The sequence below is a fragment of the Epinephelus lanceolatus genome, chromosome 3 (assembly GCF_041903045.1).
Source record: "Epinephelus lanceolatus isolate andai-2023 chromosome 3, ASM4190304v1, whole genome shotgun sequence".
NCBI classification, from domain to species: domain Eukaryota; kingdom Metazoa; phylum Chordata; class Actinopteri; order Perciformes; family Serranidae; genus Epinephelus; species Epinephelus lanceolatus.
Window position 1 is genome coordinate 21,790,001 of NC_135736.1, and position 26,244 is coordinate 21,816,244.

Consider the following 26,244-nt stretch of genomic DNA (forward strand, 5'->3'; position numbering starts at 1 on the left):
GGGTGGCTATTTTGAAGAAACTAGAATATAAAACATGTTTTCAGTTATTTCACCTTTTTTTGTTAAGTACATAACTCCACGTGTGTTCATTCATAGTTTTGATGCCTTCAGTGAGAATCTACAATGTAAATAGTCATGAAAATAAAGAAAACGCATTGAATGAGAAGATGTGTCCAAACTTTTGGCCTGTACTGTATATATATGTATATATAAAAAAAATAACCATTGTAATATTTTCACTGGCCTCCGTGCTGCTCTCTACCATTGACTAACTCTGTTTCCAGTATGTTTGTGACATGAAATGTGACACACCCTAAAAATGAAAAAACAAAAAGGCATATAGAGTGTGCCAGGGCTGACGTCAAAACCTGGAAATTTAGCATTGCGCTGGTTCCCGGAAAAGAAAGTGAATGTGATTTTTGCGTTGCGTTTTGGATTATGTCAGAAAATAAGCTCTGTGGCTAACACAAGTTTATGATACTTACAGGTTTTGTTCAGCGAGATAATCTTCACATATGAACACCTTTCATACCGCATTTGAAGCTTAAATGCGATTGCCAGAAGTAAAAAGCTAACGTTAGGCTTTAACGGACTACATGACTACTCCACGGTCGCATGACTCTTGATGTCACCGCCACTAAGCTTTCAACTGATTTCGGCTGCTTTATTTTAAAAACATTGTATAATGGGGAAATCGGACTATTTAAGCTAAATAAGAAGCTGTAATCGCGGACTGCCAGCACTCTCGCCTGTTCGGGGGTGATGACTTTTAATGTCCCCGACAGGGTTTGTAGTCGTACTGAGTAACTTGTTAGCAACCGCCTTTTTTACGACACGTAAAAGCTTCAAAATTCACAAGTAGGGTATTTACTGACGTGTTTTATGTCGTAGAACAAAACCTGAAACTCACTTCAGCTTTTGTTAACCACAGACCTTATTTGAGGCATTTTACCAAAATCCCATTCAAAAAACGTATTGACTTTTAGACGAGAGGACCAGAAGTGCTAAAAGCGCTAACAGAGTTCTGGGTTTACTGGCACACTCTATTCATCTACTTCAGAGCCCTGTACATGGCTCCTGTGTACCGGCAATGTGAAAGGAGTGCAGATTTTGGTGGAAAAGGGTATTAACTACATAATAAAAAATCTCCCTTACATTTTAAAAATGCAAAAAACAATAACAAACCATAAAGAGACCTGAAATATATAAGAATAATCCTAAATGACAAAAAGAAAACTGAAGAACTTACGTTTCTTATTTTCATTGTTCATGAGTCAGTGTCACATTAAAAGATACATTCACTTGAAATAAAATCACATAACAAAAGGTGTTAGGTGAACTCACATCCAGCATATTAATACTCATATAAATCTATATTTGTAACTCACATGCCATGCTCATCACTTCAAATATACCTCACCATTTATTGTATAAAAATGGACCTTAAATGTTTTCAAAGAGTGATTGTTTGCCATAAATAATGAAAGTAATCCCTGCCAGAGGAGGAGTTGTTGACAGCTCTTTAATCCAATCATTTAACTGTGGTTGACTGATCTTTATCCATGAAAGTGAGAGGACTTTTGTGTTGGTTTTTTTTGCAAGCAATAACCACATGATCTACGGCAAGTTCTGTTTTCAGGGTATGATCCTGAATTATCACTTTGCACTTTGTAAAACTTGTTTAACCTGCTTTGGCAATACTGCTCTTTACAGTGGGCATGTCAATAAAGCAAATTTGAATTTGGAAGAGACAAGAGATTATTGAAACGACAAGGCTAATAGCAACAGACAAGACGAAAGACAGGAAATAAGAATAAGAAAGAGACAACGATGAGAAAAGGGTTTGACAGATGCTGCATACTGAGCCAGCAGATGGTGGAGTTGGAAGGAAAAAGGTAAATGTGGAAGATAAAGAAACAGAGACAGAGCGAGAGTCATCGACATAGAGTGATATATGAGGAACAGAGAGAGAGACAGAGTGAGCAGAGGGAGAGATGGAAGTTGTTTTCAAAAAAATTAAAGAAGCAGAGCAGAAAGGAAGAGAAGTACGGGGACAAACACACTGCACGCGAAGTTACACGCTCGCTCTTCAACACTCGTACACACTCACTGAGTAGCAGATCACGGAGCAGTTAAACAGGATCATCAGAATTAATAATTTAAAGCAGTGAGTGACATGGTTGCGGTCTCCTGATGTGCGTTTCACTTTGAAGCGCACACTCTCACACATAATGTACAGAAAGCCCAGCTCTCTCCCTCTCCCTCTCTGATGTGCATCTATGCACTGAATTCTAATTGCCTCCTTTACCAGCCAATTAAATGGCAGTATCTGTCACCATGACAGCTCATTAGTAAATCAGCATTCAGCTTTCAGGCACTGTGTTTCCAGGTGTGTGTGTGTGTGTGTGTGTGTCGAGCTGTTTGTGTGTTATTCTGTAGACGTGTGCGACAGTAATGCCTCATAACTTTGCCCGGTATGCCACAGCCGATCGTTGACCCAACCACGTCTGTGTGGGAATGTGTGTCTGGGAGTGCTGCTATTAGCAGGAAATGGAATTTTTTTTTTTCCCGTGACTGTGCATGCAGATAGACGAGAGAAATGTGAGCTCTGATTCGTGGCATTTTTGTGTCTGCAGTTGCTTCTGAATCCATTTTCATTTGTTTGGAGGAGAGATTAGCTCCACGCCTGGCAAAACATCGTCAGGCGACGCAGGGGAGCGGGTTTGACACCCTGCCAGACAGGGAAGGTCCCAGCAGAGCATGCTGGAAGTAATGACTAAGAACAATGGCATTTTGCCTCATAACTGTGGGGAGTCCAATTATGATCTCTGCTGCTGCAACTGTGACTGTACTTTATATTAAAATCCAACAATTATTAAATTGCAATATGTGTTTTCTTCTACAGCATTAATATCTCCTTTTTTAAATTACATTACAAAAACTCTGGACTCCAGTGAAATAAATTAAAATTTTATATATTCTGATTTCATGATTGTGCTTACTGTCTGTGCAAACATCAGTATGAAATATATTGCATATAGTCAAAACATTTCTGCAGACAGCAATATTACTTCTCTTTCACTGGATGACACTGCTGCGACACAAACAGCCACAAACTTTGCACTTAAACCCACTTTAACTTTCTAGCTAATGAGTTCTTGTTATTTACAAGCATGGAAACATTTCTCGTCCAGCATCATGGCTCAAAGAATGCATTACCAAACAAACAAACTGAGGGGGATGTACACAGTTTGTCATGGTGCAGCTTAGATGAGAGTCAGCTGTAGCACATGGAACAGTTTAAAAAACGTAACCTGCAAATACTAAGATAGGTGGTCAGTTTTGATACAGATTGGTCCTCATCCTCTCAAACTCACATCGTTTTTGGAGTGAGGGGAGCAGCTGCCTGCCATATCACACAGACAGAGCCCTCTACTGGACTGGAATGCTTGTGATTGTAAGAGTATTACCCATAGAGTCCAGTAGAGAACTCCACCTGTGCTAATAGAACTAGGGTTACAACATTGTAACCTTTATTCTAACACTGTATTTCCTATGGTGAGATGTTTTCCAAATGAGATCTACAATAATTTTAAGATAGAAACGCAGATTTTCCTGAAAAATTGAACAATACTATACGTTTAACACCTCATCATACTATAATCTGCAGTGGTGTTTGGGTGGGTGGAGCACATCTAGTGGCATCCACATGAACGCAAGGACTCAAGGTTTCCCAGCAGAAGACTGCATTATAAAAAGATGATCAATGTATGAGATTTTTCTTTTGTTTTCTATGAGGAAATAAATACAAACTAAGGAGCTGCAATGAATTTAACCATCTGTATTCAACAATCTTTTTTGGCAGGCAGTTTAGGGATATCTGCACAGTTATGGTCTTGACTGGTCTACCAGTAAAATCCACAGTCCTCTATGTCTGAGGTCGAGCCAAGACTGAGTGAAAATGCAGTCAAATCTAAGACAAAACCAAGACCTTTAAAAAGTGTTCTTGAAACTTGTCGCGAGACAAGGACTGATCTCGACTACTTGATCGGCTGATCAAATATGCTAGCAACAGTAGCCATTTCATAGAACAAAGCAATAGTCATCAACTTCAAATTAATATCTGCTGCCATTATCGTTGTAAATAGCATTATGCACCATGCTAGGATGAAAAGCATAACAGGAACAGCAACAGTAACTGAGGGGAGACGCAGCTTGGCTAAGGGCAAAAAAGAAAAGAGCAAAAATCTTGAAAAATGTATCACCTGCCATCTCATGTGATAGCAGCAAAGACTGAGGCCACCAAAGGGTGGTGGGGTTTTTATGAACCAACTGACGAAACAGAGTGAGCTACAGAACTGCTGTTCACAGCTGGAAAACAGACAGATATTTTAACCTGTCCAGGGTGTACCCCGCCTCTCGCTCAGTGTCAGCTCGGATAGGCTCCAGCCCCCCTGCGACCCCTAACAGGATAAGCTGTTATGGAAACTGAATGAATGAGTTGCTCATCTGTTCTGATGATATACCCAGGACAGTTTAATGCCCATTCAAGCCTTAGAAATGCTCTAACTGCCAGTCACCAGCAGAACAGTAATGGAACTTACAAAACCTTGGAAGCCTAAAATAACTCTTCCCACTTCTTCTACTTCTATACCCCTGCTGATAAAATGCTGCCTGTCCTTCACTTGTAAGCTAATTACCAGCACAGATTAATTTACATGTGTCCATGTGCCTGTCTGCTCAGCCATCAACTGTGTACATGAACCTATCCACTTAGAGGCCAGAGAATAATTTCTGATGTATCTCCTTAAAAGTGTTCTGTCTTTCTAAAAGCCTAACTACTTCAACACAACACTGCCTTATGTGTCACCACAGTGCTGCCATCAGTGCTAATCTCGTACATGTGAAGTGGGAAGGAGAGGGTCATCAAGTCCAAGTGCAAGCTCCTAGTCTGCATGAAAATTTTACAAGCTAGCTGTTTCCCCTGTAAGCAGTCCACTTGTTCCTCTCTTGGTTTGGCCTGTCTGCCTGCTCGATTCTTCTCAGCGCACTCTACGCCTCCTTCAGACTGTTTTTACTGCAGATTGTTCTCTGTCCTCTCCTGGTAGGTGTTCTTCCCATCCTCCATCCCCCTCTTTAGCTCCCTCTGGACAGACTTACCATCCTCCCTGTCCCAAAGCCCTGAGAGCTCTCTTCTTCCTATTTAGAGGGGATTTGACGGCTTTGTCATCCGGAGTTTGTCCTTTGGAAAACAGTTTTTTTTGTTGGAATCTTAAGTGTCCACACAGACAGTGAAGTAATCCGTAATGCCGTGGGAGAGTCCTTTGATGTCCCACAGAGCAGGTTCGAGTCTGCGCATTCATTAACAGTCCAGTAGACCGCCACATACTTCGGAGACCAAACGCTCACAGTCTTGACAGCAACGGGGCTCTGCAGGAAAACAAAGAAGCATCAAGTCATGGACTGATTTGTCGGTGGGGGAGAAGGTGATGGAGCCATATAAATAGATTCAAGCTCTGCTTTAGCATGTGCATAAATTAGATCAAGTGCCCTTGTTGGTAGTTGATAAAGTAAATAAGTGGCCACGTGTGGGCAATTCAGCAAGCTGTAAATACAACATATTATCATATGAAAATGATTAAGGTGAACATATTAGCAAACAATGGTTTATTTACACATCAAGCAGACACTGAGAAACAGTAACATTTATTTGGACTCATGTTTCTTGCTACATGCAAATGTCCAATTTGAAGAATCCCCAAAGCTCTTGAAGATCAGTTGCAATACTCTAATCACCCAGTACAGGTATTTCATTCCAGCATCTCAATCTCTGCCTTTTCCCACTGTTGGTAAGAATTTTAGAGGAAACACTGAAGTCCAATGATCTTGCTGCCAAGACTGACTTGTCTGGTTGCCAGGCCTGAAATTTCTACAGAAAATTCAAAACACTACAAGCATTTTTGATCCAACATTTCTCAGATTTAGGTCCAATATTCTTGCTGCTTTCAGCTCTGTTTTTGGTCTCCACCAACTCCTGAAGGAAATATCTGACACAGCTGCTAAAACACTCCACTGTGTTGTTGTTGAAGATTCTCAGTCATCCAGGTCATGGTAATTGTAAGTGCTATATAGTAGGCAACTGGACTTGCTCCACTGTGTTCACCTGCTAGTAGCTAACTTTATCTGCCTGTTCTTTGGGGCTTGGCACATAGTGTCCAGTGGGTGGCTTTTTTTTTTTTTTTTTTTTTGATACATGTAACAAACCCCACTGCCTTCTGCAGCTCCAACAAGGTTGATGAGAGTAATGAGGGTGACCCAAACCACTGAACCAAAAGTTGAAGGTTGTAAAATGAAAAACAATGAGCTATAAGAGGCTCTGTAGAACATTCATCACTAAGGCCACATGCACACTAATACTAACATGCCTGAAAAATGCATCTAACATGACCATTCATGTTAACAGGAATCACATTGGCAACTCTGCGGTTGGTTTCTCAGTTATAGCACTTGAGTAACACTTCAGTTTAAGGCAGTCTAGGCAGGAGAAACCGATTGGGAGTCGTTGCAAAGTAAATACGGCATCATATTTGAGCAGTACCAGGAGCATTATCCATTGCTGGAGGAAGCTATGGTAATGGGATAGGAGTACCCAAGAGAAGGACAAAATCACACAAGATATGTAAGACTAGCTATAATTTTTTGCCTTGACACTTATCGCTGTGACTGATAAGACCCAATCAGGAAAGGAAGGCCAATGTCTGCGTCTCAGTTTCCACTGATCCAGACCAAAGGGCAGCCCCAGACTTTTCAAACTAAAACAAGGTCAGCAGAGCTTTCAAGTGTCTCTGTTTTATGGTTCCCAAACACTGGAGTAGCACACACGCTAGGCTTAAACATAGCAATATATATGTGTTTTTAAAACATTTTAGTGTTAATGTAGCCTAACGGTGAACCCTTTTACATAGACATAGTAATTTTATCCGTTGATAATATCAAAATATTGATTCTGTAACTTTAAAACACATTGAAACTGACACTTGAACTTCATTGGAAGCTACTGGAAATCTTTCATAGTGACCTAACGCTGCACTAATTGGCATGAACAGATTTGATAATTTTTCAAGCAATCCCACCCCATTGAATCCCTTTATGAAACGCTCCCCTTAACTTCCAGTGGTTTACACTTTAGAACGAGTGCACTCCTAAACCTGGCTGGTGCAGTTTTAAGCAAGGTGGAGATTATTTTCACTTCACATCAATTCAGCACACATGCTGCTCAAACAGACCTGGATCGAAAAGATACCACGTGTGCGAACAGCGTCTTTAACAACACAGATGACAAACACATATTTCATACGGGTTGTCTTGGCAGAATCTAAATGGAAAAGGTACTGTTGTGTCTCTGCCAAAACTCAAAAGCTGTGAAAAGAAATAAAGAAAAAAGAAGGAGCTCAAAGTTTACTACAGAATCTCCACCACCTGCTTCTATTTATCAACTGAGAGTCAGCGATACACCTGCCACCTGATATGCCACCTCCACACATGAGTTTTCCCACCCTTACACACCAGTGCAACAAAATGGAGCAAAACCAAAAATCTTCACCACGTTTTGTCCCACTCCAGCGTCAAGCAAGTGCATGGTATTAAGGAAGTACGCATGTAATTTCTTGTGTTCAGACCTCATGAGTTGTCTGGACAGTGTTCTCAACATAGAGGTGGCTAAGCTGGTAGCTAGCAGCCAATGGCACTGACAGAGCTAATGGTTTCAGCTGAGGGGGAACCGGTGGGTAGGCATCACGCGTCTATGATGATACCGTCCTAATATCAGCAGAAACCGCCATATGAGGTCAGTGCAAAGCGGCAGCCATGAGCTAGCCAGTCAGATTCACCAACCCATTCTCATCCCAGCTTGTCAAATACAGCCGCATTGTCAGTGGACCTGAACATCGAAATATGACCTGCTAGGTAGCCTCCTGTGTCGGTTTTGGATGTTCACAGATGGCGTCTCAATTGACACTTTTACATGCATTTTGTCTCTTCAAAATACATTTCTGTTTTCACAGGAGATGTACATTTTCTGCTCATTACATGCATACAGTCTGTTTCAAAATAAACTTACTTCATAAAATACTTCAAATTTAGATTTATTTCCTTAGGTTTAGGCGACAAAGGTGTGTGATTAGATTTTGAAAAAAGAATCATGGTTTGGATTAAAATAAGTATGGTTCTTACTAATGTCATGTCAAGTTGTGATATATGTCATGTGACAAGTTACTAGTGCAGCATGCTACACATGGTAGCACACTGCTTGGTATTAAAATAACTCCATTGACATTTGGTTTCACGCAGGAATTGAACGGTGGGCTCCCAGGTGAAAGTCTGGTGTTTGTTTGACCAATCCACCTTCTATTAGAACAAATGTCAGAAATAGCATCCGCCTGGTGCACACCATACCATTGTGATAGGTGCCTCTGTATGTCAGTATCTGACACTGAAATCATTGACCAAGTGGCGGTATTTGACAAGTTGGGAGTGAGAACGGACTTGATGCAGTGCCAAACTAAGAAACCACAGTGAAGCTCTGATTACAACACACACAGAGGTAGCCTGCCTTAATTCTCTGGTCTGCACGCCATCACTCCACTTTATTTTTACATAGCAAAAAGTGGTTGCTTCTGTATTAATGCTCTGAATGTTGCATACAGCACATTGAAGTTGTTTATTGTAGCTAAATTAGCAGTAACACTGTATCGTGCATCTCACATTAGATACAGTGGTTGCTAATGTGTGCTAAATATTGGAAGGGATGGCATGGAATCACCAGAGGAAGCAAAAAATGAGGGGAAGAGTAATTTGGTTTAGTCCAAGCAAATATACAGGACAGAATGAGGAAAGTGACAACCAGTCACAGCGGCTGGAGAGGGTTAATCCACCACTTTAACCCATTTAATCTCTCTCTTTATATAAAGTCATACTGCCTGACTTGTTATGATGCATTTTTTATATGTTATTTACTTTGACCTTACTCATTTCCACATATTAAAACCCATATATCACATGGTACATTACACATATGTTGCTTTATAGTCAAGAGAGATGACATTCACACGAGTTCGACCCAGGCAGCCATGACCCGCTCAGTGTGCCCTGAGCTTGCCTGCGGCCAACTTGATTTATTTACTTTTTTTTTTTTTTTTCACAACAAATCAGATGCCCCATGCTGCAGACCTCCCACTGATGGAGACCAGCTGAGTCTGACTCACTCACACTGCTGCTGGGCTCGCTGGTCACTGTTTTTAGCCTTTACAGACTCTCGTCTGTGAGGATAACAATAAACACCAAGCTCCTCTCTGCTGTCCTCTCCATTCTCAGCCAAGGGGACTACAGAGGAGCAAACACACTGCTGATGCACAAGGAATAGCTAAAAAGTGCTGCATGGTGTGTGTCTGTGTGCATGTGTGTGTGTGTGTGTGTGTGTGTGTGTGTGTGTGTGTGTGTGTGTGTGTGCGTGTGACAGTTCAGTAGTAGTTTCTATGTTTAGCTAATTTGCCAGCAGTAATGCATCAGAGCCTCAGTTTTTACTTGTTGTTTTTCTGCAGGCTCCTCATCCATCTCTCCCTCGTATTTCTCCCCTTTGTTTCTTTTTTGTTTTTCTACCAAAGCTACCAGACCTCCTCTGTTTCCTCTTCCACATCATGCTGCTCCACCTGAATGATTTTCATTTGTGTTCTCAGTGAGTTTTTTAATGTCAAATGACGTACATTATGACCGGGTAGAATAAAGCCAAAAGAAATCCTTCTGAGACAAAATGGTCTTTGCGGTTCACGGTACAGTATGTGTGTGTGCAGTTGTGTGTTTGAGGAGCTGTCTTCATCGCCTGCAGTGATTAAAAAACGTTTGTGATGTTTGCAATGAAAAACTGATCTCTGCAATAGCGCTCAGAGCACGGGAGCTCGGGGATGTTGACTGAACGTCTGACTGTTTGTTCTGTCCAACAGGCTCATAGGACTGCATGGAGACACACACACACACACACACACACACACACACACACACACACAAACATATGTCAGTATCACTACACGTGTTAACTGTGTCTTTCAGCTGCCAGTAACACTCAACAGCTTTTCATTTGTGGCAGTCTGCTACTTTGCCTTTTCACTCAGGCCTCTTCTTATTTCCCAGCATCCCTCTCTTCCCCATACAGCCTCTCTCTGTGTGTCCCTGTTGGTTCTGTCCATTTCTACATCCTCAGGCTCAAACTGCTGTCTTGCAGATAAAAAAAGCATAGCTGCAGTGTGTGGATGCATGTCCAGTTGTGTAACAGGGCTGTTTATTTACATAATTTTTCTGCCTTTCTTTTCCTTTGATTGTGCAAGTCACAGGAGCTTGAATAGATTTAGTGTAAAGCAAAGACTGCAGCTGTCGACTGTAGACCTAATGACTTGATTAAAGACTCCACTGCTGTTGGACTTGACTCCTTAATGCCTTGACTTCAAAGTATGAACATCTAAGTCACATGTAACGATGTAAGATCAATGCACTTCAGCACTGCAATATGTTGCGGTACTGCATCAGTTTTCAAAAACACTATTTTTAATTGTTTAATTGTTTTTTCTTAGTTTGTTTACTTAAAGAATTCTGCAAGCTTTTTAATTTTATTTTTCATTTTCTTATTGATATAGAAAAATGTTAATCCCTTTGCTCAGACTGCACAAAGGCTAGTGCTTTGGATGTTGGATGCTATGAATACAAATACAGATCCCGCTGTTCTGGTTCTGATCGCTCTTCAGTGCAAATGTTGGTGTGCTTTTTATACAATGACAGTTTTCCTAAAACTAGATTATAAAAATATTGCAGAAAATCACCTTGCTTGCTTACCTTACATATCGCAATATATTGATTCATATCCCCTGTATCACGATACATATCATATTGACAGATACAGTACTTGCCCATACTCAGCCCCTATCATGTATGTTTTGACCTTGTAAAATCCTGGAACATTGTCACACACATTAAACATTAATTTCAATCTATACACTGATACATTGAAAGGACGGCATCTCAGTTAAGTAAAAACATTATTGCTGTACTGACCATGAAATGACACACACTTTCTTCAAACATTTTGCTTTCAGAGTCCTAAAAGTATTGCATTTCGACTTGCAGTTCATTTATAAAAACTTCTGATGTGACTTAGATTTGCCCTCGAGTCATGGACTTGAGGTCTGACTTGTGACTTGCTTTAATAAACTTTGTTAACTTGTTTGTTCAGGGTCAAGAATGAACAATCATACACATGCCAGATGTGATGTGATGTAATGTAGGAAATGGGGAATAAATGGTCAGAAAACAGGATGATAGACTATTAAACATCAGGTGTAAATGTAATCAGCAGATGTCCCATCTGAAGATCTGTCAAATGACCTGAGACTTGACTTGGACTTGCCCCCGAAAACCTAAATACAGTTGTGGTTAGTGACACATGTGTACAGCAGGTTGTGTGTCATATGGGGGAACTAGAGTCAAGCTAAAGGTACACATTTGGTGATTGATGCAATACATAAAACAGGGAGCGATGTTCTTATGCAATCTCCCCAGGGTATGTATCATTTGCTTTTCCTTTGCCTGAAGCTTAAAATGTTGCCTGACAATACATGTCACCACTGACAACAGGTAAACAGATAAAATGTCATGAAATGTAATTTACATGAAAAATCCTTGTTTTTCGCACTCAGAAGACTGATTTCGGGAATCACCGTACTGCTCAGATGATGGCCTTTGCTTGCCAAACTAAACCATAAAGAGGTTATGATGCAGAAAAGCACCTTGACAGGAGAATGTGCCTGTCAGAATAGTGCATGCATAATATAAACACTCAATCAATTTGCATTAAATTATCCTACAAAATGTAGATAATCATATTATTTAGTTCACATTAAGATTTCATGATGTTCAAATCAATGTTTAGTTCTGCAAATACACTTGGAAACAGGGTGCAAGGGAATCAAATAAGACTTATTAACACAAAGACTAGGTGTAAATGTAACATAAAAGCCCCCTGCTCATTCACTAAACACCTCTCCTCAGCAGAGATCTCCCAATCATTGCTTGACAACCATAAATAGGAACAGCAGGCCATCAAGCTTTAGATTTCTGGACATGTTGAAGTGGTGTGCATATCTACCAGATGAATCTGCAAGCTCATGTTTTAATTGGTCTGGCAGATGTGTCTGGTCCAACTCCTCTTTGAATAGCAGCAACTCAAGATTTGACGTGCCGGTTACAACCATTTATCTAATATGGGTCATGTTGAGACAAAGGGCTCTAGTTTCGCAGACCGGGCGAGGCGGGGGCGCAGCGCATCTGCGCTTCGCTAACTGGGTTTGGCCAGGCGGATTTTGCAAGTTTGGCACACCACTCGCGCTGGCGCAGCTACTCCTCTATCCCACCTCCGTCCCTCCTACCTGCGCAAGTCAGAAAGAGGGAGGAGAGAAGGCGTGGAGTGGGTTTTACACACATCACACCAATCAAATGAGCCCCTCTCCTCGCCCTTAAATGTGCCATGCGAAGGCGTAATGAAAGTTTACTCAATTCGCCATGGCAGAAGAGAGCAGCAGCGTCAGACGGCCAAACTTCTCCCAGGAGGAAACTGATGTTTTGGTCCGGGAGGTCCAAGCTCGCAGTGTCCGAATATACAGAACTGCGAGCAGACCTCCACGGGCTGATGATGCAAAGGTAGCCTGGGAGGAGGTCACCACAATTGTAAATCAATGTTGCGTTTCTCTCGTGCGCGCGTGCACTCTCTCGTTCTCTCTCGCAGTCTCACTCTGTTTCTTTTCTTTTGACTTTTCTAAGATGACAGATGCTGAATATATACTCCCTGTCTGATGCTGTGGCTGTTTGTGGCTGGCTGAGAGGGATGTGAACTCAGTTTGCAGCTGTGTTAATCAAATCAGGTTGGGTTTTCATTACACATGCCAAACGTGCCAAACGGTGCTAATCCCCTTTGATCTGACATCAGATGTGACGGGACAGTCGATACAGAGATACATTTATGTGCTGATTGCAGATAGTTGCATTGAATAGTGGTTTTGTGGGTATTTATTGCATCGTTAATGTGCCTGATATTCTGGAAACCTGCCTGTGAGGTTTTGGTGACGTGTGCGCACTGTCCGCCGGTCAGCCAAACTTCAGCTTACACTGGCTGTGCTCTGCCTGCGCTCACAGTAGACCTGGTTTCAGCTGGCGAGCTTTTAGCGCACCTTCGGCGAAGCCTTTTGGCACGAAACTGTCACTGCGCCAAGCTGCATCTGTCGACACCTCCCCCTGCTGCGCCACCACACCCATCTCAGCGCACCTCGGTCTGCCAAACTACCAAACTGAGCACGCCTCGGGTTGCGCTGCTCGAAACTAGCTCTGCGCGGGGTTTGCCACCCTGCGCCACCCTGCGCCGCGCCGGGAAACTAGAACCCAAAGTCTTGAAAGTTGAACGCAGTTAAGGCATTTTTTAAGGTCAGCAAGTCAATCAAAAACATTTTTGGCCATTCCTGTTGTTTCCAATATTTTAGTACAGTGACACATGTTCACAAACATATCGAAGCTACACCATCGCAGTTCATCTTTGCATGCTGTAGTCTGTTTACACCTGTCCATCACTCAGCGCTATGTCATGTTTTGCTGCTCTGATTGGTTGTAGGTCTATCCAGTTGCATCCAGAGTCATTTTGATCTATGTCGCTAACACCCCTTTAAAATCTAAAATGAACTGAGGTGTGATGAAGAGTTTGGACAGTGGTGTTTTTGTTTAGAGAGAGTAAGCAATGGACTAAACAGTGTCTGTCTGCTCTAAATTAAATGTCAGCATGCCTGGCTAACCAGCTTACTGCAGTAACCCAGAGTTATGTACTAAAGCAATGGGGCGCGTCATTAACTAACTACATCATTTAGTGGGGTCACAGGCTAAGTTACCTGTTCAGGACTGGAACAGTGACTGCACAGTGATATCGTAATGTGATTATATCAGCTCTTCTTGCTTTTTATTTGGTTTGGGGAACTTTAAATTCCAGGAACTACTGTATACAGCCAAAGCTGCGTTAGGTAGTGGTTATTCCTCATACTTCTACGTCTTTTTCTCTTGTAAAACTAAAGCAAACTGTGACACAATACCAACATCAAAGCATTACCTCTGTGTTGCTTTTCCAATTTCTATATCCAAACCATCCATTTTAATTGTACCAGGCATCCATTTTGATTTGTACTATGAAGCCAGGGCTGACGAGCTCTATGCTGCAATACATGAACATGTGCTGTTCAACACGCCCAGACAACCATTCACACTCACATTCACACCTACGGACAATTTAGAATCACCAGTTAACCTGCATGTCTTTGGACTGTGGGAGGAAGCTGGAGTACCCGGAGAAAACCCACGCTGACACAGGGAGAACACGCAAACTCTGCACAGAAGGACTCCCCCACCCTGGGATTGAACCCCCAACCATGAACCATGAACCATGAACCCTCTTGCTGTGAGGGGACAATGCTAACCACCGCACCACCGTGCCACTCGTCTTTTTCACAGTGTATTTCTGTAGTAAATAGTAAAATCTGAGAAAATGTTGTAAAGTAAAAGTATAGTTTGTGGTCCTTTTGAGTCTACTTTGGGGCAGAGTTTGTCGTATTTTGGTGCGAGTCGGACACAATAACAGGACCACTTTACAGTAACAGGTAGTTTTCTTTGCTGGGCTACTGCAGGCTTAGACTTACTGTGTTGTCTACAGTCTGAATTATTGACGTCTTCTTTTATATCCCTTTGTTCACACACACAAACACTCACGTCTGCTTGACACTTGAGGATGAACAGTCATGTGACAGAAAAGGTTGTAAACTCTCTCTTTTTGAAATTGTGTTCTTCCTGTAACGCAGCGGCTGGGATTAGCCTTGGAAATAGGAGCTCTTTCTCTCTGCGTCTCCCTCTCTCTGTCCATCATCATTGCCAACTGTCAGATGTTGCTGTCATCCTCAGCCGTCCCTTCATCTGTCTCTCTAATGGGAATCCCCCTCTGTTTTCCCTTCGCACAGCCCTTATTTCAACAATCCCTTGCTTTTTTTCCTCGTTCCTTTGTCCCATTTCTCAGTCTATCCCTCCTCTCCCTCTGACACACATAGAGCATTGAGGTGTCCTATTAATTGTGTTATATAAATTCAATTTTTTATTATTATTTAACGAGTTTCACTTTACCACAGTAACCAGGGAAAAAAGCTGAGTCCAAACTTAATTTTCACTCCTGGGTTTTTTTTCCCCCCGGTGCTGCTCAGCTGTCCCTGTTTGGGGTTTTTAATGTGGCAGACTGTCAGTCTGTGCTGCTGCACAGAAATCTCTTACCTTTGTCATTCTAACCTAACCTCCCTCTGTCTCCTCCCGCCCCTTCCTGCTCCCGTCTTCCCCCTTTTTCTCTCTTTTTGATAGTGATGTGAAAAGTGCGGCGAGACTGAAGGCTCTGCTGGTTTCGGAGAGGTCCTCCGTCTGCAAAGGTAGAAAAGTTTTTTCTTCCTTCCTCTTCGCCTCTGTCTGCTTTCCATTCTGCTCTCTGTCTCTGCTTGCGAACGCCAACCTTCGCTGCTAGATGAGAACACGTCAGCAGAATACAAAACATGGCTTTAACAGTCCAGACAGAAAATGGCACGCAGCAAATATTAGGAATAAACTTAACACGTACAGTATGCTTACAAGGCCTGCATGCAGCCGAACAAGAACACACACACACATACACACACATCATGCTCTGGAGTGAACAGGATATTCATCATGTGATTTTCCCGTTATTTCCTTTGGGAAAACGTTCCTGACACAAATACAAGAGTGTATTTTGTATTGTGTGTGTGTGTGTGTGTGTGTGTGTGTGTGTGTGTGTGTGTGTATGTGAGACGGAGGGAAAGTGCAGAAAATCCCATTTTCTTTCCCCTTTATGAGAAATTGCGAGCTGTCAAAGGTTTAAGGGTTACAGCCACCCAAGGACAGCAGGATTTGGAACAGAAAACAGACACTTGTTGTACAGACACCTTAAATCTCTGTGTGTCTATAGTTTATCATGTTTACCTTATCAAGCATTGCTGTGTATTTTGTAGCATCTTGCGTATCAAGGTCTGTTTCCCCCCCTAACTTTGTCCCAAAACAGCTTCACGTCAGTGCAGCAGGAGCAGTATGAAACGAGGTTCATCACATGATGTTGTAGCTCTCTGTAAGGGAGGAGCACCCAGAGCGTTAGCAGCTGTGTTCTAGTGTTGAGCTTTCCTCACGTCACAGAATTAATTCTCTCAAATTAATATTGTTACCGTTACATATACTCGCACCTGTAAGCTGCTCAGCACAGCCAGTCTGATGTGTTGGTGGCTGAGCGGTGTGGAGCAGTAGTTAAGGGTGTTGCTTAAGGGCATCTCAGCAGTGATGATGCTACTTTTTTCACTTTCTCCACCCAGATTCATCCTGTCAGTCACAGCACAGAGCTGTAGCTATCACTGAGGACACTGAGGCTGTATGGTCTGTATTTTTCTCTGGGATTTTTGAGTCTTGGCAACCTGGGGTGGTGATATTGTACAATTAAAAAAAAATCCCAGTATGTTGTGACTCGATATATTTCAAGTTGACTCTTTTCTTCAATAAACAGTTCAAGAATTTATCCACCAGGATGTTATTTTGGGCGGTGTGGAGGAAGCTTTGAAACAGCCTTCATGTTTCAAAGCTTTCATCCTGGACCTTCATGTTGGGAAGTAAGATTAAGAATATAAATAATTGAATATATGAGTGAATAAAAACGATTTTACATGATTAATAAATTATCATAGACCCTCTTTTATGTGTCTGAGTGGGTGTGCTTGGGGAAGTTGGACTCAGCTCTGAAGTGGAGGTCACTAACCTGCTTTGCTAACCTTTAGGCTACTGTTGCCACAATGGATGATGTCATTTTAGCTGTCCTTCTTTAACCTTTTCATTTTTTGGCTGCAAGTGAATCTCTGTGTGATGATGCAACCCTGTCTCCTGAATTACATTTGTATGTTACTTAACTTCTTTCTTTATACATTATTTTGGCAACATAATTGCTGCCTGGATTATGTTCACATACATGTCCTTCAGGTAACAGAATAATACATTCATGTCCTATGTAGGCTTAGGCTGAGGTGTTCGGGGAGGATGGTGACATACAAAGAGCAGGATCTTTACACCAGAACTTTGGATTTGTGTCCAGACTCCTGTTAAAGGTTTAGGCAGCAAAATCATTTTGGTTAAGATAATGTTTTTGAACAAATCTAATAAAAAAAAGGTAATTTAAAAAAATGCAAGATTGGCAGACCACAACTGAACATGTTGCTGATTATGTTAATAGTAAACACAATTTGCTCTGCATTTGGTCTCCCTAAATGTGTTTGCTGTTTTAAATTAGTTACATATAAATGTAATATCGAGGAGGCTTGATGAAGGGAAAAATAATAATGTGTCTTTTAATATCCCCTCCCATATAATGTAGATCTGTCTTCTTCAGCACCCTGGACAGCACCATGGATTTATCAATACGCAGCACCGTTAGACTACTGATATTTCAGAGCCGTGGTCGAGGCAATAGATTCTGACACACACAAACCTCAGTCATGTAAAGAATCAATACGTCAGGCAGACAAGACCAACATATTCAGCTGCACTCGCTCTGTTACTAGGGGATGGAGATGGGGGATGGCAGGTTAACAAGGGGCGTGCGATTTGGTCATTTTGGTAACGAGGCGCAGACAGACATATTGGTTTTGAACTGCCCGTGGGAAAACTGGACATGTAAGAGTCTGTCCGTTCTTGATTAAAAGTTCTGTTTATACAGTCTACTTTTTTCTCGTGTGAAATGACTCTTATGTGTGTGTGTGTGTGTGTGTGTGTGTGTGTGTGTGTCTCATTCATATCCAGTCACACTGCTTACTGGAATGCACAGATTTGATGGCTGAGTAGCATCACATTAGATGATTTAACACAGTTTGTCAGTTCCCTGGTTGCTGAACCAGTGATACAAATGCTGCACTGGTTGAAATAGGAACGCTTCGTCACATTTAAATGATTGTCAATAATGAGTTGGTCAGAGGTCTGGGTTCGGTCTCAGGGGATGGAGAGGGATGGCGGATTAACAAAGGGGGGTATTTTGCTCATTTTGCTTACAAGAGGAGGTGGCAGTCCCTTTTTCATCCCCACTAAAATTGCCTACTTGACCTTACTCTGCATGAGTGCTACTGGTAGAGGTTTTGTTTGATTTTGGACTGTGATTCAGGGGTTAACGTTTGCTATCTTTAAAGCAGCTATGATCAATATTTTTAGTTCAGCTTTTTGTTTCACAGTCTGTCACTGAGTTCAGAGTCTTGCAGCATTGTTTCCAGCAGCAGCAGCTCCAGGAGTTGGTGGAGACCAAAGACAGAGCTTAAATAACCAGAGCTAAAGAGCTTAAAATGAACATTGGGTTTATGTTTACCAGGTGGCCAAAAATGTGTGACTACCGAGCAACTGTTTGCTAAAAAGTTCCCTATATCAGCTGATATATCAAAATATATTGTTCATACAAAGGAAAAGCTTGACTCATAGGCCATAACAGGGACTTCTTCTCTGTAGATACACTTACTTAGTCTGGTATGACCAGTAGCTTATAGTGGCTAATGTTAGCAAACTTCAGTGATGTGCAACTGAAAATAGTGAGACAGTTTTTATGAAACTTCTCATCACATTTTAACACTTACAATTACACTGTAACTGGCACTGTAGCAAAATGTGTTCACTTTAAAAGGTGATAATATTTAAGCATTGTTTTCATGCCCCTGTGCGGCCAAAATATCAATTATTGCAGGTTTAATATGCCGATGCCTTCCAAGTTCAAGGTCTTTATTCTTATTGTATGCAAAATTGTTACAGCAAGTCAGTCACTGGTGATGAAAATCTTAGGCCTCAGGCACCCTCCAACAGTGCTCGTTAAATATCTATAAAGAAAGAAAATCAAGTAAAAGTAAAATTAGAGTTTAAGACATAAAATAGTTAAAATATAGGGTTAAAGGTTGAATAAAGAATAAATATGAAAGTATACACTGAATGTTAAGAGGAATGTAGTAAATCTATATAGATAAATGTATATGCATATTGAGAAGTAATCAATATATATGCACAGAGGTGTAAACAGTTTGTATAACAGTAAGTAAAGTGTATGAAGGCAGAGTGAGTGAAGTGATGAGCTCAAGAGTGTAATAGTCTTATCCCCTGCTGTTACTGAGCCTGATGATGACGTACTCCATTAAATAATATATATATTTTCCCATTGTATGCAGTAATAATTCATCTGATGGAATAAATTTAATTATTCTAATCAAAAATGTTCCTTCTGATGGGTGAGGGGATCCTGGGGATTCATTTTACAACAAAAACAAACACTTGTAATTCTACCCTTTTTTTCCTTTTTTGTATTCCTGATGAAAAGATCAATAAAAATTAAAAAATTATTCAAAACTTGCCCTGTTGTCCATCAGAGCTGTACACAGATAAAGATTCTTAAAAGAAAATTAGCAGCAGGAGAGTTTGCAGATCTGATACAATAACTTCTCTCCTGTCTGCCATGATCAATATTTTCCTCAGCTGCACCTTGGACTCTAGATTGCAGTCACGGTCACACTGCGGGAAGTCGTCAGTTAAACACAGAGATATCATAGAGACCATCGGCAACGTTCACGTGCAGCTGAAAAATGCCGGTCTTCATCACCGAGGGAAGAGGTGCAATAAAGATAGAGAGAACATCATCATTATCATCACTTCCATCTCTTAGATTGTCACTGTGACCTTCATCATTCATCAGTTTAATCATAATCATCATTATTCCAAGCTCCACAACTGTGCACGCCACTGTTGCTCCGTCCGTCCCCGAGTTATTCCTGCTGTGTCTCCGCCAAACAGTGCCTACGATCTCATGTGGCTTCCTCCCCTCGTCTGTCAGCATTTACACACCAAATGACGTTTGACCAGGATTCAAGGCTCTTCTATTCCCATCTCTAATGCATGTGGATGACCTGTTTGTGTACGTCTGTCTGCGTGTCTGTGTGCGTGTGCGAGGGGAGGTGTATGTGTAAGGGTGTGCGTAATGAGGTGATTTTTATTCGTCCTCCCTGTCCTCTTGCCCTGTCAAGACCACAGATTCAATTTATGTGTCGAGATAGAAACAGAGTTAGATAGAGTGAGTGTGTGTGTGTGTGTGTGTGTGTGTGTGTGTGTGTGTACGCACATGAGAAAGAGAAATTCCTGCCAAAGGATTCTCATCTTTGAGCCCAGAATCAGAGATGGATGCAGAGATGAACGCTATTTTTGCCAGGCTGTGTTTACCTCTGTGTGTGTGGGAAAGAAGATGGAGAGCTCAAATTTAACAGCTTGGCATAAGCTGGTGTGTGCGAGGAAGGAAAAGAAAAGAGATGGAGGGAGGAAAAAGGGGGCAGGAGAGAGGAAGAGAGGGGTGGTTGGGTGTGAACAGAGGAGTGCGTGGAGAGACGAGGGATTTGGGGGAAAGTGGAATTTCAGATTACAAGAGGGCAGATATATCTGACAGGAGAGACAAGTGCTGCTCTGAGCGTCTTTTGGAGCTCAGCGGGCGGATGAATAAATGATACATATGCACAAAAACAATGCATATGTCACTTTCACTCAGCAGCTGATATTTATGAAGAAAAAGAGTCATGATGCATACACACATTTTTTCATCAGTGCCAACAGCCTTTGTGATATGGAATTTGGGCACCATGTTATGAGGTGTCTTAAAGGTTCACTGCAGAGTCAGGCCAGTTTTATTTAAATAGACTTAAACCACAATGATAACATTTTACTTTAACCTTCCTGTCTAGCATTTTTTAAGTTCCTGTAAAGCAAAAATATATATGAGTTATGAGTTTGTCACATCCATAGACTGTAAAAATAATGGACATAGCCACTGTGACGTCACCCATTGGTTTGTGCTCTCCCTTTTTGAAGCCTTGAGTTTGACATTTTGTCCATTGCTATGTCGGATTTTCAGAGCCAGAATTGACCATTAGTGTGTCTCTAGTCTGAGTGGGCGGAAGTTCGCTGCAGAGATCAGCCTCTCATTGGGCGGAACGAGCCACCCGCTGAAGTCCCGCCCTACCACCTCCAGTTGTGTAGCAGTTTTCAACCGTTTTCAACACGTCCTTTACTACCTTTTGTGGTGTTTGATCTTGCGGGGATGTAGCCATTTTTCTGCCATGGTTCACGTCCTGTAGGTGATATTTTTGTGGGCGTGTTACACCAAAACCTGTTTCCCCCCGGCAATATTTTTGCAAGTGCACTGTTGCTGTGGCACCGCCCAGAACAATTGTGATTGGTTGAAAGAAGTACAAGCAGCCGGGACGTTTTTTCCTCCAATCTCACAGTGAGAGTCGGCCCAGCCAGACAGTTCTTTTCTTGAGAAAGGTCTGGTGAGTGAGACTAGTGTGTCTCAAATCGCATACTTCCATTAGTACACTTCTATGTAGTATACTGTGTGCACTATGTACTCATTGGCATAGTGTGCAAAAATTTCGACATGGTAGTGTTGTCTCAAACCAAACACAGCCGTTGTGCACTCACCGGAAATGACGACCGCAAATTAGCTAGTTAGCAAGCTAGCATTAGCATTTGTGTTATCGTTTGCGGTACCAAATCATTACAGACTGCTAAACTAACCCAATAAACATACTGCTGGCTTATACCTGACAACAGTATAGTGGTGCTTAGTGCAAAAAACACGTGAATTTGCACGAAGCAACGACATTCACGGTCGCACAGTCCTCAGCCACTATTTCCAGTTTGAAAAGTGGTCCCTCCCCTTCCGCTACGTAGCCAAGATGGCGACCATTGAGGGGGAGAAGTGTCCATAGTTCCACACTCAACTTTTTGACCGTTTTGAGTGCACCATCCGGGTATGGGTAAATGCACTGCATTTTTCCATACTTCTCAGTGTGAAGTGTGAAAATATTAAGTGTAAGTACAGAAGTATGCGATTTGAGACACAGCACATGTCTATGCGAGAGACTAGCGCTGTGGATGAGGGAGGGGTGGATCTGACTGAGAAGCCCAAAAATTCACCCCATGGTACAGATGTCATAAAGGGGGAAATTAGTCATCGATACCAAAACTGTTTTTTGTACCAGGCTACCATGTTTATTTCTGCCATAAAGTTGGGCATTTTGTTGCAAGTTGGGGGTCTATAGAGGTTGACTGACTTTCGGAGCCAGCCTCAAGTGGCCATTCCAGGAACTACAATTTTGGGTACTTCCGTGTTGGCTTCATTTTTCAGCCCCGTCGTCACACCACAGAAAAACATGTCAGGCTATTTATCACCAAGCCAAATTTAAATGATAAAATAAATAAATAAATAATTTTTTAAAAAAAAAAGCTCTATTCTCTAGTCTGACAGGCTGGGGTGTGTCTGCTGGAGTTGCTAAAATGAAGAACGAGCTGGTGCGAACTGATAACCCAGCAACACAGGACACTGATACTACATGCTCTTTTGTAATTTTTTATGTAGTGTGGGAGGGGCTTGTGTTCAGGATGGCTCCAGTGCGTCATCCAGCCATGGTTTAAGCCCCTCCCTTAAAATCCTGGACACAAAGATGGTGAAAAATAATTTAACGGTCTAAATCCATAATTCAGTACTTTATAGTTCAGTCTTTCCACAATTTCAGCAAGTATTTTCTAACTTGTATACTGTGTTTAGAAAGAAACATCTGATTTACTTCACCTGGAGTTTAAGCAGTATACACTCAGTTATCAGTTTATTAGGTACACCTAGTTAAAACTAATGCAGCCTAATACAACAGTTCTGCAACAAATCCTGTCTTCATGAAGGTTATTGTTTTGTTGAAACTGTTTTAGAGAGGTGTTGATTCAACTTTATGATCACTTTGGATGCTGCAGTTTGAATTGTATTGCTTTCTGCAGAGAAGTGTTTCTGTTGTTTAGCTTACTGATGTGAATGGGGTGGACAAAATCACATAATCTGTGTATGGTACTAAACTTTACGCTTCATTCAGTTGAAAAATCTTTGTCTGTTAGCACAGTCCAGGCAGCGATTGTGGCTCCTGTACAATGTGAGTGTGAGAAGTAATTTAGCAGGAGGACAGGCTGAGGTGGAGGCCCGAACTCAAGATGTTGCACAGAAGTTATAGAAGAAACCATAACAACACATCCTTTAAGTTAAATCTTTAAAGAGCACATAAAACAACAACTAGCACTGACCAAAGTGCTTCACAAACAGATTCAATAAAACAGATACATGATCAAATAAAAACAGGAATGATCAAGTAAAAACAGTCAAACAAGACAATATAAGTTTATTTATAAAAGCAGTCAACATCTTGATAAAGTCTTAACACAAACAACAAAATAAAATACAAGCAAATAAAAGAAAAACAGTGTGGTCTTGGTAGAATATGTCATTGTAATGATAATGACAAGGCTACGGAAAGATCAAGACCTGAAAATGCTCCATCTCCTTTGGTTTTTAAGTGGGTGCATGGAATAGAGAGCAGTGATTGGTCACCAGATCTGAGAGGTCAGGAGATGGAATAGGAAATGAGCCAGTCCATGCAGAACTAGAGGAACATATTAGGGCCATGTCCACACGGAGACGAGATTAGGTGTATCCACAAAGGTTTTTTATCGTACAGACCTTTCGTAAACATGGAACCAGCATTTTAGGAGCTCAAATACGCCAACTTTTGAAACCGGGTCCCAGAGTGAAGAAATCTGAAGACGCCACCTTTGCGTTTCCGTATTTACAACACAATACGCCTCTTTTCTGAAGCGATGACGCCATAACCCCACCTCTCCCTTAACCCGCATGCACAAGGCGACCATTATATTGCTATATTTGGACTGGCAGGACTCCCAGTCAACATTCTCCTGCAGTTTTGTAGTTTTGTAAACAAGTGTGACCCTAAGTAGCAGCTCTACCTCGTCGTCAGTCCATACAAAGTGGGCCTCTTTGGCATTTGTATTTTCCGCCATCTTCTTCTTCGTGTTTGTTTACATCGCACAAGTTCTACGCGCATGCTCCATTTCTTATTCTCTGTTTTTGGTGTACTTTGTCCAGCACCTTGCAGGTTTTGTTTATGGAAAACTTTTAAAAAACGAAATCGGTTCCGTCTTCGTGTGGATATGGCCTAGAATTACCAAAATGTGGTTGTATGCCTCCCACAAATGTTGTTGCAAAGATGCTACAAATTCTAAACATAGATGCCTCAAACACATCTTTAGCCCAGCAGCAAAGAAGAGCCATACACTCAGCACAGTTTCAGGGTGAACACCCAAAATGAGTGTCACCAATTCAGTATCTGGCCATATAGTTCCCCCTCTGTTCTTAAGTTTTGTGGTTGAATAATGACCTGAAAACATTATGATGTCACACTAGAGTTGACCTTTTACCTTTTGAATATAAAATGCCAAAGCTGAATTGTTAAGTTATGGCCAAAACCATGTTTTTTGGAGTCACAGTGACCTTTGACATTTGACCACTTAATTCTATTCAGTTCATCATTGAGTCAAAGTGGATGAAATTTGAAGAAATTCCCTCAAGACGTTCTGGAGATATTGCATTCACAAGAATGGGACGGACTGACAGACAACCCGAAAACATAATGTGTCGAGGCATAATAACACAGTCTTAAAATCAGTTCTGTACCTCACTGGTAACCAGTGAAGAGAGGCCAGCACAGGGCAGAAATGGTCTTTTGCTGCTGCATAAACACTTAATAGCTTACATTCTATTTGCAATCCTTACCCTGCAGAAATGTGTGCCATGTAGTGAATTCACAGATATGAGAAAAATAAAATTACCTATACATTTTAAATTTGGACCTGGTAAAATCCCGGAATAATGAAAGCAAACTTGAGAGCAACACACAGGACTTACATCATCATAGCTTGCTTATTTATGCACTGAATGTTTTTTACTCTCAGTGATGTCAAAACACTTTTAACACAGCTGTAAAAGCAACGTATTGTGATGCTGTGCCATTTCAATGGTCAACATTACAAGATCTGACTTGACTCTTGCTCGTGCTGGTAGAAAACAACATACAAACATTTCTAGGTATCGCTCTAGTCAATGTATTGCCATGCAGCGCCACCGGAGGTCAAAACATCCACAATGTCCCTTTACTCTGTTCACGAGGTTGAGTCATGAGGTCTTAACAGAATCTCGCACAGTGTAATTTCTACAAGCAGGATTTTTATTCCAACAAGGAGTAAACAGGTTTACACATCAGTCCCAACGTGCAGTAAAACATACACCAGATCATAAATTATACTCGTTCCTGAGTGATCAATCACAAGGCTGTTATGACTTGCAGTATGTAATGGTGCGTAATGATACAATGGCTGCTGCGGGGCTGTTAGTGTATGCTGACTGCGCAAGACTGAAAATAGAGCAAGTCTTATTTTCTGGCCTACGGTGGTGATTGAAGTTAATGCTCAGGGCAGGTTTAATGGGGGCGCGTCAGTGCTCAGTCATGTCGGAGGCTGTGAACTGTGCTCGGATTGAGCTCATTATTATGTTTTTTTAATGGTCATTATGTATAAATAAACAAAAAAGTGCTCAGGGAGTAAAAATTGTGTTCATTTAAAGATATGCTATGCAGGATTTTTCTAAAAAACAATGTATAGACAGAAGTAATCTTCTCAATTATCACTTATGATCCACTAGAGGTGTGTGTTTATCTGCAGAGACTCAGCCTGTATTTTCGGATTTTCTTCAAATTTTCCATGTTTGGGATGTTTGTGTATCGTCACAGGGCTCAGGTGAGGTCAGGGCTATATGAAAAGGTAGCGACCAGGTGCAAGGCTATAAGCAGCAGACATCCAAGAGACATGGCACAAAGTATCAAAATACTATTTGTCCAAATATTTGGACAGTTAACAATAGTGGTACAAGATTAAGATTGTGCATATATTTGTGTGTGTGTGTGTGTGTGTGTGTGTTGAAACACAAATTCAGGTGAAAATCAGCTTGAACCAGACTTCATTTTTAAAAAGGAAAGGATTTATCAACCTGGACAAATGCTGTTTGCAGTGCATGTTTCTAGTTTCATGCATACACTACTTTTCTTGTAGAAGAAGAAGAACTGAAGAAGCGCCATCATGTTTTGTAATTGGCTCATTGTGTTTCTGTCTTCACCAACCAGAACTCAT

At 41.4% G+C, this 26,244-nt stretch overlaps 1 protein-coding gene across 2 annotated transcripts in view; it reads left to right on the plus strand.

Annotated features, from left to right (window-relative positions):
* Nucleotides 1–26,244, plus strand: part of LOC117255900 (protein ELFN1) — a 177,467-nt gene that overhangs the window by 96,823 nt on the left and 54,400 nt on the right. For both annotated transcript variants that reach the window (XM_033625140.2, XM_078166137.1), the window contains one exon: nt 15,475–15,539. The gene's annotated coding sequence lies outside the window, so the exon portion shown is untranslated. The remainder of the gene's footprint in view (nt 1–15,474; nt 15,540–26,244) is intronic.